Genomic DNA, 14,487 nt, shown 5'->3' on the forward strand with positions numbered 1-14,487 from the left:
TAGTTATATTTTTGTATATACTACTCTACGTACATATTTTCATGTTACCCCATGTATATATATATTTTAAACTCTATTATATGTATATGTTTATTCTTTATATCATATTGTATATATTTTATTATTACATTTGTTTATTCCTACTACATTTATCAATAATATTTGTACATATATTTTATTCTTGTATACACATTTTACATGTAGTATTCCTTTCAGATATCATTATATTATTATACCTTGATGTATTTCTAACCCTCATTTTTTTGTTGCCCGCCCATTTCAGTATTATGTCGCTATTCACTATTCTAAAAATATTTTATACACATTCCTTATTTTATTTACTCTAATAAACAAGGTAACATACCGATTTAACATTAAATCGTCGATTTCATCGCTATGTTGGGTGAACATTAGTTGACTCGTGTTAAAATGGTATGTCCTTCTCAAAATTAAAAATTGAAAGTTCTCGTCTTTCCAATCGGATCACGATTAAATTTTAAATTGAATTCGTATTTTCGAACATTAAAACAACACGTGTTTAACAAGATACCAATTTTGGGCGTCGCGAGGGTGCTAATACCTTCCTCGTGCGTAACCGACTCCCGAACCCTATTTTTCTGATTTTTGCGTAGACCCAAATTTGGCCTTCATTTTTTGTTCAAATAAATTTTCTTTTCAAAAGAGATGATTTAGTAGGTGTCCGATCACACCTAGGAAAAAGATCGGTGGCGACTCCCTTTTTAATAAAATCGAAAGTTGGTTTTCAAATGTTTAATAAATCGCCACAATTAGCGACCAACCGAAAGCTAAGCTAAATTTTTACGTCGCTACAATGTAACGCCCCCACGCTCGAAACCGTCACCGGAGTCAAGCTTGAGGTGTTACTAAACTTATCTTACCTTTTAAACAACTCTAAATCACTTATTTTAATTTTCGGAATAAACTGTTTTTCTGCATCATGGTTACTTAAAAATTCATTTCTCGAGTTTCAAAACTCGAAATTAAGATCCGTAAATTTTTCATGAAACTAGACTCATATATATATCTACTAATTTTTTTCTAGAATTTTTGACTTAGCCAATTAGTACAGTTTATTAGTTAAATTTTTCCCTATTTCAAAACTCGACTGCACTGACCTCTTCTTACTACGAACCATTTTTCTTCCTGTACAAAATTCATATGACTAAGTCGTTTGTTTCTCTCAAAACTAGATTCAACAAGCATTCTAACCATATAAATTATACCTTCTAATTAGTTTTGTACAATTTATGGTGAATTTCCAAAATTGAAACAGGGGATCCAGAAATCGCTCTGACCCTGTTTCACTAAAACTCAGATATATCATAAAATATAATACTTTTACCTGTTTTGCTTATTCCATAAGAAAATATACATAATAAGCTTTAATTTCTTATATTATTCATCTTCAAACTATGTTTTTACAATTTTTAGTGATTTTTCAAAGTTACATCATTTCTGTTACTTGAATCTGTTTTTAGGTTACTTTCACATTTTTCATAATTTTCATGTGATAATCATCATTCAATCATACATATTAATAAACATGTATATCATCAGCTATTTTCTTAGCTAATCACTAGCAAGTATTTACACATCATTCATTATTCATATTATACCAAAAGTAGCTAAGTTTCTATACATGCCATACCCAAAACAAAACGTCTAGTTATACCGAGTTATTTCTTTGATAGTGTGATCGGCCTCCGACATTTCCTTCGATCCCCGAGTGACTAGATAAGTACTATAAGAAGAAGAAAATAAAGAGATTAAGCACTAGGCTTAGTAAGCTTACAAGCAAATAAATCACAACATTCAACATAATGGATAATTATGCATAATATCATCTAACATCATAAATTTCTTTACTTCTCAATTTCTATCTTATTCTTTATTCCCTTACCTTCTTTCTTACGTGACCTTTCCTTTTTCATAAGTATAATCGACTTTTCCTTTGCTGTTAATTCACTGTAATTTAACTCGTATCCTGACCCGTTGAACCACTCGGAATACTAAGGATACTAGGGTCGTTCCTGTCTATCAATATCCTGCCAATGCCATGTCTTTGACATGGACTTACATGAATTATTCTGTCTCCAATGCCATATATAATATGGACTTACATGGCTCAATCCTGTCTCCAAAGCCATATTTCTAATATGGACTTACATGGCTCATTTACATTACATCTGTCAACCCTAATATCCTAACATTCCTAGGGTTCAACCGGCTTTCTAACACTTTTCTCTGTCACTTCACCTTAAATTCGACTTTAAATATTTTCATAACATAATATATAAATGCTGAAATTAACAATAATAATGTAAAATAAAAGAATATTGCATTTATTTACTATAAACTTACCTTGATACAAAATGTGACTAAACCTTACAATTTAGTCCTTTACTTTTCTTTTCCTCGTTCTTCTTTGGATTCTTGATCTATAATATAAAATATTTCTACTCATTAGCATTTATTTGATTTCTATTTCACTTCACAATTTATGCTGTTCAAAATTCGAAATTGCACTTTTACCCCAAAATTTACAGCTTTTACAATTTAGTCCTGCTCAATTCACCCATCAATTGAACTAATTTTTCTAAATTAACACTTTTATTTTATCAATATAAACTATTTCACAGCCTTTGATATTCTGAATTTCAACACCAACATCTAATTCACAATTTTGCTCACAATTAGGTCCTAAATACCATTTTCTATCAAAATGACTTAATAAAACAACCTTAATATGAAATTAGAACTTCAATTTCATAATAATTCATCATAAACTACCCTTACTCAGCCAGGGTAACTTCCAATTTCACCCACCAAATCAAAAACTAATGAATTAGATGATTGGACCTAATTGTAAAAGTCACAAAAACATAAAAATTACTAAGAAATAGTAAAAATTGAACTTACATGGTGCAAAAATATGAAAACCAGCATAGGAGACCTGCTACGGCGTTTCGGCTGAGAAAGATGAAGAAATGTCTAGATTTTCAATCACATCGCTTTTTTACTATTAACTTTTATGCTAATTCCAATTTTGTCCCTTGTTCACATTGTTTTCTTGCTTATTTCATACCCAAACCGTCCAGCCATTAACCTTTGGGTCTAATTGCTCTTTAAATCCATCTTTTTAAATACTTAAGCTATTTACTCACAATTTAATAAATTTTGAGTTATTTTCGATTTAGTCCTTTTAATTAATTAGCTATCCAAACATCAAAATTTTCTAACTGAAACTTTAATACTAACTCAATGACACTTCATAAATATTTATAAAAATATTTATAGCTCGATTTTCAAATTCGAGGTCTCGATACCTCGTTTTTGACCCGTCTGACCTAATAAATTATTTTAATTCACTAATTTCACCATTTCACAAATTCTTCTAAATTCTTACTTGACTCATAAATATTAAGTTACTATCTTGTTCAATCTTATTTGTCCGATTTAGTGATCTGAAATCACCATTTTGACACCACTTGAAAATTAGGCCGTTACATTCTACCTCGGATTTGTGGTTTCGCAACCTTTGTTCCATTTAGGCCCTATTTCGGGATGTTACATTTCTCCCCCTTTAGGGATTTTCGTCCAAAATCTTACCGTGAAGAGATTTTGGTACTATTTTGGATAGCCTCTTGAGTTCCCATGTAGCCTCATCTACCCCGTGTCTATTCCATAGTACTTTCACAAGTGCAATACTTTTATTCCTTAATTGCTTTACCTCTCGAGCTAGAATCTTTACCGGTTCTTCACCGTAAGTCATGTCTGGTTGAATCTCAACCTTTGTCTAAGAAATCACATGTGACGGATCTGAATGATAACGACGTAGCATAGACACATGAAATACATTTTGAATCTTCTCTAACTCAATCGGGAAAGCTAACCAATATGCTAATGGTCCGACTCTCTCAATCACTTCAAACGGTCCAATAAAACATGGACTTAGTTTGCCTTTCTTGCCAAATCTGAGAACTTTCTTCCACGGGGATACTTTCAAAAAAAAAAAAACTTTGTCACCAACTTGATATTCGATCTCTTTTCTTTTAAATCGCATATGACTTACACCGTCTCAAGTCGCTTTTAAACAATTTCGATAACTTTCACTTTTCTTCTTTCTTTAACTAGATCAACCTCGTAAATCCGCTTTCTTTAAGCTCATTCAATATAAAGGTGTGCGACATTTACGTCCATACAAAGCTTCATAAGGTGCCATCTTCAAACTCGATTGATAACTATTATTGTAGGCAAACTCTACTAATGGTAAATATTTTCCCAACTACCTTGAAATTCTAATACACAACATCTAAGCATATCTTCAAGTACTGAATAACTCTCTCTCGACCGTCGGTTTGAGGGTGGAAAGTCGTACTAAAACTCAACTTTGTGCCCAAAGCCTTCGTAATTTCTTCCAAAACCGTGAAGTAACTCTTGGATTTCATCTAAAATGATCGATAATGGTACCTGTGTAGTTTGACTATCTCGACATATACAACTCGGCCAACTTGTCAAGTGAATAATCCATCTGAATGGGATAAAATGAGCCGACTTCGTTAACTTATCAATCACAACCTATATGCATCTTTCTTTCTGTAAACGGCAATCCTGTCACAAAATCCATAGTAACTCGATCCCATTTCCACTCGTGGACTAGCACAGTCTGCAATAAACACGAAGGTACCGATGTTCGGCCTTTACCTGGCGATGCAGATCAAACATCTAAAACAAACTCAAATGTCCCTTTTCATTCCTACCCACCAAGACATTTTTTTTTAAATCATTATACATCTTTATACTACCGGATGAATAGACAAAGAACTACTATGTGCTTCCTGTAAAATCTTTCGAATAAGCTCATCATTCTTGGTATGCATACCTGTCTCGAACATCAAACAACCGTCGAATCGATCCGAAAATCGACTCTACATCCGACTCAGACCGATCTCTTTTGGTTAACAACTCATCATCATTTTTTTTGAGCTTCACAAATTTCTTCAAGAAACATCGGTTTAGCTCTCAACTCAGCTAAGATAAAACCATCATCCGATAAGGCTAGACTAGTGTTCAAAGCTCTTAATGCAAATAAAGATTTCCTACTCAAAGCATCAAGAACAACGTTTGCCTTACAGGTGATAATCGATCACTAGTCGATAATCTTTAATCAACTCTAACCATCTTCTTTGCCTCAAATTCAAATCTTTTTGAGTCATCAAATATTTCAAACTTTTGTGATTAGTGAATATGTGGCACTTCTCACCGTACAAATGATGTCTCCAAATATTCAGCGCAAAAACAATGGCAGCTAGCTCTAAATCATGTGTCGAATAGTTCTTCTCATGTGGCTTTAGTTGTCTAGAGGCATAAGTAATTACCTTCCCTTCCTGCATAAGTATACAACCAAGTCCATTCATGGACGCATCACTGTAAATCACAAACTACTTACCTGGTTCTAGTTGCACTAAAACAGGAGCTTTAGTCAACAATGCTTTTAATTTGTCAAAACTCGTTGACATTTCTCATCCATTCAAACTTGACATCCTTTCGCAAAGCAATCTTGTCGTGGGTAGCTATCATGGAAAATCCTCTACAAATCGCCTATAATATCCGGCAAGACCAAGAAAACTTCTAACTTTTGATACATTTCTAGGAGGCTTCCAATCAACAATGGCTGAAATCTTGCTCGGATCAACCTTAATACCTTCACGAAACAATATGTCCAAGAAAACCAACTTCGTAACAGAACTCACTTTTTTGAACTTGACATACAACCGATTATCTTTCGAATCAGTAAAAGCGTTCTCAAATGCTCGCATGCTCGGTCTCATCATGAGAATAAATCAAGATATCATCAATAAACAAAACTACAAACTTATCCAAGTACGGTCTGAAAATTCGGTTCATTAAGTCCATGAAAATGGCAGGAGCATTAGTCAAGTCAAATGGCATCACAAGGAACTCATAATGACCATACCTAGTCCGAAAGCGTCTTCAAGACATCGACTCTTTAACTCACAACCGATAATATCCGAATCTCAAATCTATCTTGAAAACACAAGTAGCTCCTTCAATTGATCAAACAGATCATCAATTCTAGGCAATTGATACTTGTTCTTTCTTGTTACCTTGTTAAGTTGCCGATAATTTAAGCGAATCTCATCGATCCGTCATATTACCTTGTTTCAATTCCGAGAATTCCTTTCTCTTCGGTCAATAAACCTCGGTGATGTACTTTTTACGAAATTCCTCCTGAAAGAAATCCAAGTGACCCTCTCATTTGGTACAACTGATACAAGTGTCTTCCACCAGTAGTAGGCTGAGTCTCTAAGAAGTGATACTACACATTCCATACATTCCTCGAGTGTACAAGATAACTCATCAAAGACTCTGATAGTATTTTCTAACCAAAATTCTGTTCTTTCTGCATTATCATCTTTTGTTGCTCGGAACTCTTCTGCCCCTTGTTTCCTGATTCTATCAACTGGTGGCTTTTCTCTTATCACTGTACCTGTGATTGGGGGAGCTTGAGCTACATGGGTAGCCCGAGAATCATGAGGGGTGGAGGTCTACTGCCGGATTCGCATGCGAACGAACTCGGCAAACAAATCATTCAAAGCTTGGAAGAGAGCTTCTAGTCACTCCTCCCCGATTAAGCATTCATGGCCTATTCTCAGATGGCGCTACCCCTTCTACGGGAGCAGGCGCATTACTTTCTACATCATCATCACCAGCTCACTCGGGATCCATTACAATAAAACAAAATATTTAAAAATCGTCAGGAGTCGTCACACTATCAAAATACAAGTATGGCATGTATAGCTAGACTTTTTCTCACACTAGCTGTTCCGAGAACCGACTAAACCTGCTCTGATACCAATAAATGTAACGCCCCCACGCTCGAAACCGTCACGAGTCAAGCTTGAGGTGTTACTAAACTTATCTTACCTTTTAAACAACTCTAAATCACTTATTTTAATTTTCGGAATAAACTGTTTTTCTGCATCATGGTTACTTAAAAATTCATTTCTCGAGTTTCAAAACTCGAAATTAAGATCCGTAAATTTTTCATGAAACTAGACTCATATATATATCTACTAATTTTTTTCTAGAATTTTTGACTTAGCCAATTAGTACAGTTTATTAGTTAAATTTTTCCCTATTTCAAAACTCGACTGCACTGACCTCTTCTTACTACGAACCATTTTTCTTCCTGTACAAAATTCATATGACTAAGTCGTTTGTTTCTCTCAAAACTAGATTCAACAAGCATTCTAACCATATAAATTATACCTTCTAATTAGTTTTGTACAATTTATGGTGAATTTCCAAAATTGAAACAGGGGATCCAGAAATCGCTCTGACCCTGTTTCACTAAAACTCAGATATATCATAAAATATAATACTTTTACCTGTTTTGCTTATTCCATAAGAAAATATACATAATAAGCTTTAATTTCTTATATTATTCATCTTCAAACTATGTTTTACAATTTTAGTGATTTTTCAAAGTTACATCATTTCTGTTACTTGAATCTGTTTTTAGGTTACTTTCACATTTTCATAATTTTCATGTGATAATCATCATTCAATCATACATATTAATAAACATGTATATCATCAGCTATTTTCTTAGCTAATCACTAGCAAGTATTTACACATCATTCATTATTCATATTATACCAAAAGTAGCTAAGTTTCTATACATGCCATACCCAAAACAAAACGTCTAGTTATACCGAGTTATTTCTTTGATAGTGTGATCGGCCTCCGACATTTCCTTCGATCCCCGAGTGACTAGATAAGTACTATAAGAAGAAGAAAATAAAGAGATTAAGCACTAGGCTTAGTAAGCTTACAAGCAAATAAATCACAACATTCAACATAATGGATAATTATGCATAATATCATCTAACATCATAAATTTCTTTACTTCTCAATTTCTATCTTATTCTTTATTCCCTTACCTTCTTTCTTACGTGACCTTTCCTTTTTCATAAGTATAATCGACTTTTCCTTTGCTGTTAATTCACTGTAATTTAACTCGTATCCTGACCCGTTGAACCACTCGGAATACTAAGGATACTAGGGTCGTTCCTGTCTATCAATATCCTGCCAATGCCATGTCTTTGACATGGACTTACATGAATTATTCCTGTCTCCAATGCCATATATAATATGGACTTACATGGCTCAATCCTGTCTCCAAAGCCATATTTCTAATATGGACTTACATGGCTCATTTCATTACGTCTGTCAACCCTAATATCCTAACATTCCTAGGGTTCAACCGGCTTTCTAACACTTTTCCTCTCATCACTTCACCTTAAATTCGACTTTAAATATTTTCATAACATAATATATAAATGCTGAAATTAACAATAATAATGTAAAATAAAAGAATATTGCATTTATTTACTATAAACTTACCTTGATACAAAATGTGACTAAACCTTACAATTTAGTCCTTTACTTTTCTTTTCCTCGTTCTTCTTTGGATTCTTGATCTATAATATAAAATATTTCTACTCATTAGCATTTATTTGATTTCTATTTCACTTCACAATTTATGCTGTTCAAAATTCGAAATTGCACTTTTACCCCAAAATTTACAGCTTTTACAATTTAGTCCTGCTCAATTCACCCATCAATTGAACTAATTTTTCTAAATTAACACTTTTATTTTATCAATATAAACTATTTCACAGCCTTTGATATTCTGAATTTCAACACCAACATCTAATTCACAATTTTGCTCACAATTAGGTCCTAAATACCATTTTCTATCAAAATGACTTAATAAAACAACCTTAATATGAAATTAGAACTTCAATTTCATAATAATTCATCATAAACTACCCTTACTCAGCCAGGGTAACTTCCAATTTCACCCACCAAATCAAAAACTAATGAATTAGATGATTGGACCTAATTGTAAAAGTCACAAAAACATAAAATTACTAAGAAATAGTAAAATTGAACTTACATGGTGCAAAATATGAAAAACCAGCATAGGAGACCTGCTACGGCGTTTCGGCTGAGAAAGATGAAGAAATGTCTAGATTTTCAATCACATCGCTTTTTTTACTATTAACTTTTATGCTAATTCCAATTTTGTCCCTTGTTCACATTGTTTTCTTGCTTATTTCATACCCAAACCGTCCAGCCATTAACCTTTGGGTCTAATTGCTCTTTAAATCCATCTTTTAAATACTTAAGCTATTTACTCACAATTTAATAAATTTTGAGTTATTTTCGATTTAGTCCTTTTAATTAATTAGCTATCCAAACATCAAAATTTTCTAACTGAAACTTTAATACTAACTCAATGACACTTCATAAATATTTATAAAAATATTTATAGCTCGATTTTCAAATTCGAGGTCTCGATACCTCGTTTTTGACCCGTCTGACCTAATAAATTATTTTAATTCACTAATTTCACCATTTCACAAATTCTTCTAAATTCTTACTTGACTCATAAATATTAAGTTACTATCTTGTTCAATCTTATTTGTCCGATTTAGTGATCTGAAATCACCATTTTTGACACCACTGAAAATTAGGCCGTTACATTCTACCTCGGATTTGTGGTTTCGCAACCACTGTTCCATTTAGGCCCTATTTCGGGATGTTACATACAAGGCCTATTTGGCATTTGTAAGTCAGTCAGAAGAGCAGGGATTGTCAGTGGATAAGGTTAGGACTGTAAAGGAGTTCCAAGATGTTTTTCTGGAGGAGCTTTCAGGATTGCCTCCGAACCGAGAAGTGGAGTTTGGAATCAACTTATTGCCTGGAACGGCACCAGTGTCTATCGCGCCGTATAAAATGGCACCGAAGGAGTTGGTGGAGCTAAAGGCACAAATTCAAGATTTGTTGGATAGGGGCTTCATTAGGCCAAGCGTGTCTCCATGGGGAGCACCGGTGCTATTCGTGAAAAAGAAGGATGGTACGATGCGGATGTGCATTGATTATCGCCAGTTGAACAAACTGAGGATTAAGAATAAGTATCCACTGCCAAGGATTGATGATCTGTTCAACCAGCTTAGAAGAGCTTCTGTATTTTCCAAGGTCGACCTTCGATCTGGATATCATCAGTTAAGATTCAAGGAGACAGATATCCATAAGACGGCATTCAGGACTCGGTATGGTCATTACGAGTTTCTGGTTATGCCATTTGGACTGAAGAACGCTCCTGCAGCATTTATGGATTTGATGAATCGTGTGTTCCAACCATTTTAGATCAGTTCGTAGTCGTCTTTATTGATGATATCCTGGTATATTCTGAAACTAAAACGAAACATGATGAACATCTTCGTATAGTGCTGTAAGTATTAAGGGAGAAGGAACTCTTTGCGAAGTTCAGCAAGTGTGAATTTTGGTTGAGGGAGGTAACTTTCTTAGGACATGTGGTCTCTGCTGAGGAGATTAAGGTGGACCCTCGAAAAAATTGAAGCAATTTTGGAGTGGAAGACACCTAGAACGGTGTCGGAAATTCAAAGTTTCCTAGGGTTGGCAGGATACTACAGAAGGTTTGTGGAAGGTTTTTTTGTGATGGCAGCACCTTTGACAAAACTCATAAGGAAAGGAGTACCGTTTGTATGGACTAAGAGGCAGCAGGAAGCTTTTGAGAAGTTGAAGAAAGTTCTGACTGAAGCACCTGTGTTAATTCAGCCGGAGTCTGGGAATGATTTTACTGTGTACAGTGACGCATCACACGTGGGTTTGGGCTGCGTGTTAATGCAAGAGGGTAAGGTGGTTGCATATGCATCACGATAGCTTAAGCCTCATGAGGGAAACTATTTGACTCATGATTTAGAGTTGGCAGCAGTGATATTTACACTTAAGATTTGGAGACATTACTTGTATGGAGAAAGGTGTATTATATACACTGACCATAAGAGTCTTAAGTATTTGTTGACTAAGAAGGAACTGAACCTTAGGCAAAGGAGATGGATTGAGTTGCTTAAGGATTATAACTGTTCGATTGAGTATCACCCAAGCAAGGCTAATGTGGTAGCCGATGCTCTAAGTCGTAGAGTCAGATGTCGATCCGAGAGCAATGTTTGCTCGTCCGAGTCTATGATGATGGAAGTCTGTTGGATGAGTTGCAAGTGAGGCCAACCTGGGTGGATCAGATTAAGGAAAAATAGTTGAACGATGAGTCTTTGGTCGCTCGTTTTCATTAAGTTAAGGAAGGGGAAACTTCTGAGTTTGGGAGCCAGAAGAGACGATGCAACAACAATATCCTCATCTGTTTGGATTAGGTAAATTTCGAGGACGAAATTTCTTTAAGGAGGGTAGAGTTATAACGCCCAATTTTGGGAATCTCGTGAATGTTGGCATAGGTTTAATTATGTTAGTGGGCCTCTAGAAAGCCCAAGCTTAAGATAGAACTCGGCAATTTTAGTTAATTTTTGTTCCATAAGAAAAAGGGGGTGAAATTATGAAATAGGACCTATGTGAAAATGTTTGAAAATGCTATAGGCTAAATTGAAGTGGCCAAATAAATAGGAGTGCAAAATAGGAGGATTTGCATGACAAACCTCCCATTTTACATGAAGTGGCCAGCCATCATGTTGTTGTAGACAAAATGTACACTTGATATCCATAATTTATGGTACAAATTGATACAAATTTATAATAGGTTAGGTAAATGTTTCATGATAATAGGTTAGGTAAATGTTCCATGATAATAGGTTAGGTAAATGTTCCATGATAATGGGTTAGGTAAATGTTTCATGATAATGGGTTAGGTAAATGTTTCATGATAAGAATTTCATGTCTTTTGTATTAAAGAATTAAATGGATGAAATATGAAGTTTTATTAAAAGAAAAAGAGGTGAAAAGAACAAAGTTTTGTCCATCTTTGTTCATCATAGCTGAAGTTAGAGAAGAGAAAGGAGAGGAGAAAGCTCTTGAGTATTCGGTCATTAGGAGGAGGAAAATTGAAGGTAAGTTCTTGGTACCTTGCTTCTATTTTGAGGTTCATGAGTTCTTCTTGATTCTACCTTAACTCTTGAAGTATATTTTGATTTTTGGTTGTGTTGTGAGCATTTGGTCATGAATTAAAATGAAGGAAATGGTTGTTGTTTCATGTTCTTTTGATGAAAAATGGAAGATATGTGAAGTTGAGCCAAACAAATGAGCATGCATGTGCCTTAGATGCTAAAGGGAAAAATCGGCTAACATGTTGTGCTTTAAAATGATGAAATGGAGATTATGCTTAAGTAAAAATCATAGATATGTGATGATTGATTGGTGATATACATGTTTAAATAACATGCATGCAAGATAGGTGTTTGAAAGAGTGATTTGGTAATAAATCTGCTTGGGACAGCAGCAGTAATGTGACTTTGGAAAATCACCATAACTTGTGGGAGATGAATTAGAAGTTGAATAAATTATGTAATTAAAGCTTATTGAGTCTAGTTTCTAATGAAATAAACAAGAACATATTTTGAATTCTGTACAATGAGAAATTTGATTCGAAATGAAGAGTGGTCAGATTAGTCAAATAGTGAAACATGGGAAACTTTGAGAAAAATCTGGTATTGATTGGCTAAACCAAAAATTCTGAAAATTTTATGGATAGAAGATATATGAGTCTATTTTCAGGGAAAATTAACGGCATATGATTTGGAGTTTCATAGCTCCAGTTATAAATAATTTAGTGACTATTGCTCACAGGAAGACAGCTTGCAGTGAAATTATGATTATGTGGTAAACATTGACAAAAATTTGTTAATGAGTTGCTTATTGATTTCTTATAAGCTTACTATGATCTGTAGGTGTGGTTGGCCGAATATTGTAAGGGGTTAATACGTAGTTTGTATTTGAATAGTTAGATTAACGTGTTAGTAATCTAATTGTAGGCGGTTCGTGTGTAGGTCTCACAAGATATCGTCGCAAAATGTGTGTGTAATCGACACCCTCTCATAGACTAGATTGGCAAAAGCCAAAAAGCCGAAATGCCGAAAAGTCAGTATTTTGGGAATTTTCGAGTGTGCAAATGCTCGTAAGATAGTTGGGTTTGTATATTTGGTAATCTAAAGTAATAAACTGCAGTGCGCACGATTTCGTACATTTTGATAATTTGGGCTTAATGGGCCAAAGATATATTCATGGGCCAACAGGCCCCAATTCAAGAAGTATCTTGTGGTAAGTGTTACGATAGTACGTAAATAGTTAGGATATGCATAAAACCCTAAAAGTAGCTAAATTACTATAATACCCCTATGTATGGAAAATTCTTGTTATACCCCTAGGTGCAAAATTACCGTTATACCCTTAGGGTTAATTTTGGTGAAAAGCATGACGATCGATTACGTATGATGTATGCCATGATTATATATCTATTGCATGGGGACATGGGTTATATTATGGAGGAAGCGTTCTGGTGGCTATGCCACAAATATCTGATCTGGTGGTTCTGGTGGCTCTGCCACGATTATCTGTATCTGGTGACTCTGTCACATTATCTGTTTTGGTAGCCATGCTGCAAATTCTGTGGTGTGTAGCGGTTGGGTGGGTCGAGTTGTCTCCCTACACGGTGTAAGGTTGGTACGGGGGTGTTATGGATGAATCTGGGTTGGGTTTCTGCATAAACAAGTAAAATCTGTTTTGTTCTGTTATGGGCCTATGGGCTTTATTCTGAATTCTGCTCTGGGCTAAGGCCAACTTATTATGTTTCTGTGGGTTGAGATGATATAGGCTATGGTTGGGTTATTTTACACACTGAGTTTCCCCAAACTCACCCCTTTTATTTTCATCCACACAGGTAATCCCCAACCATAGTGGGCTTGGAGCTGTGAGGGAATTCGGAGTGGCCACCCATTCTGAAAGTTTGATTTTCTTCTGGTGAACTGGACATCCTTTTATTTACGTTTGAAGTTTTGGGTTTTTAAATGTAATAAGGCCGCTTAATTATTTTTGATGGTTTTAATATGTATTACTAAGATAGGTATTACTTATTTTAAATGTTGAAATTGGATAGCTTTAGGGCGCGTTTTCAAAAACAACAATTGATTTCAAAATAACACGACAACAAGCAAAACTTCCGCAATGAAAGTATTTTCCAAAATTAATTACTTTTTCTAAAAAATGACTTAATCAAATCGGTTTCCTAGAAATATCCATGACGTTAAGGTGTGGCAATGGCGGTATGCATGTCTAGGATTGGATCCGAAAGGAGCTTGGTACTTAAGCGATCCGATAGACTCACCACCTCTTTTTAGGTTTCCTACGGTGCATGACTTCCATTTACTTTAACCTTTAATGAATTAATCTTTTGAACATCAAATACGATTTTCTGGACTTAGAATGGAATTTTTTTTTTTACGTTTTTGATGTGGCATGCCAGATCCGGCCATAACTTCTGGGCTAGGTTTGGGGTGCTACAAAAAGCGCAACAAATCCCTTAGTCAAAACGCTATGCAGTACAGGGGACCCAATTGAATAACACTG

The 14,487-nt window shown here is 34.8% G+C and overlaps 3 long non-coding RNA genes across 3 annotated transcripts; 1 reads left to right on the plus strand and 2 right to left on the minus strand.

The window, feature by feature from the left end:
- Positions 1–1,511: 1,511 nt before the first annotated feature.
- LOC128294089 (uncharacterized) lies at positions 1,512–2,433 on the minus strand. The gene is made up of 2 exons (XR_008284326.1): positions 2,383–2,433; positions 1,512–1,762 (listed from the first exon to the last, which is right to left on the minus strand). It is a non-coding gene; the product is annotated as an uncharacterized LOC128294089 (long non-coding RNA).
- Positions 2,434–7,622: 5,189 nt separating this feature from the next.
- Positions 7,623–8,502, minus strand: LOC128294090 (uncharacterized). Its single transcript, XR_008284327.1, has 2 exons — positions 8,452–8,502; positions 7,623–7,829 (listed from the first exon to the last, which is right to left on the minus strand). It is a non-coding gene; the product is annotated as an uncharacterized LOC128294090 (long non-coding RNA).
- A 3,320-nt stretch (positions 8,503–11,822) lies between these two features.
- Positions 11,823–14,001, plus strand: LOC128294088 (uncharacterized). The gene is made up of 2 exons (XR_008284325.1): positions 11,823–11,975; positions 13,802–14,001. It is a non-coding gene; the product is annotated as an uncharacterized LOC128294088 (long non-coding RNA).
- The last annotated feature ends 486 nt before the right edge of the window (positions 14,002–14,487 follow it).

This window comes from Gossypium arboreum, chromosome 6, assembly GCF_025698485.1.
Source record: "Gossypium arboreum isolate Shixiya-1 chromosome 6, ASM2569848v2, whole genome shotgun sequence".
Taxonomy (NCBI): Eukaryota; Viridiplantae; Streptophyta; class Magnoliopsida; order Malvales; family Malvaceae; genus Gossypium; species Gossypium arboreum.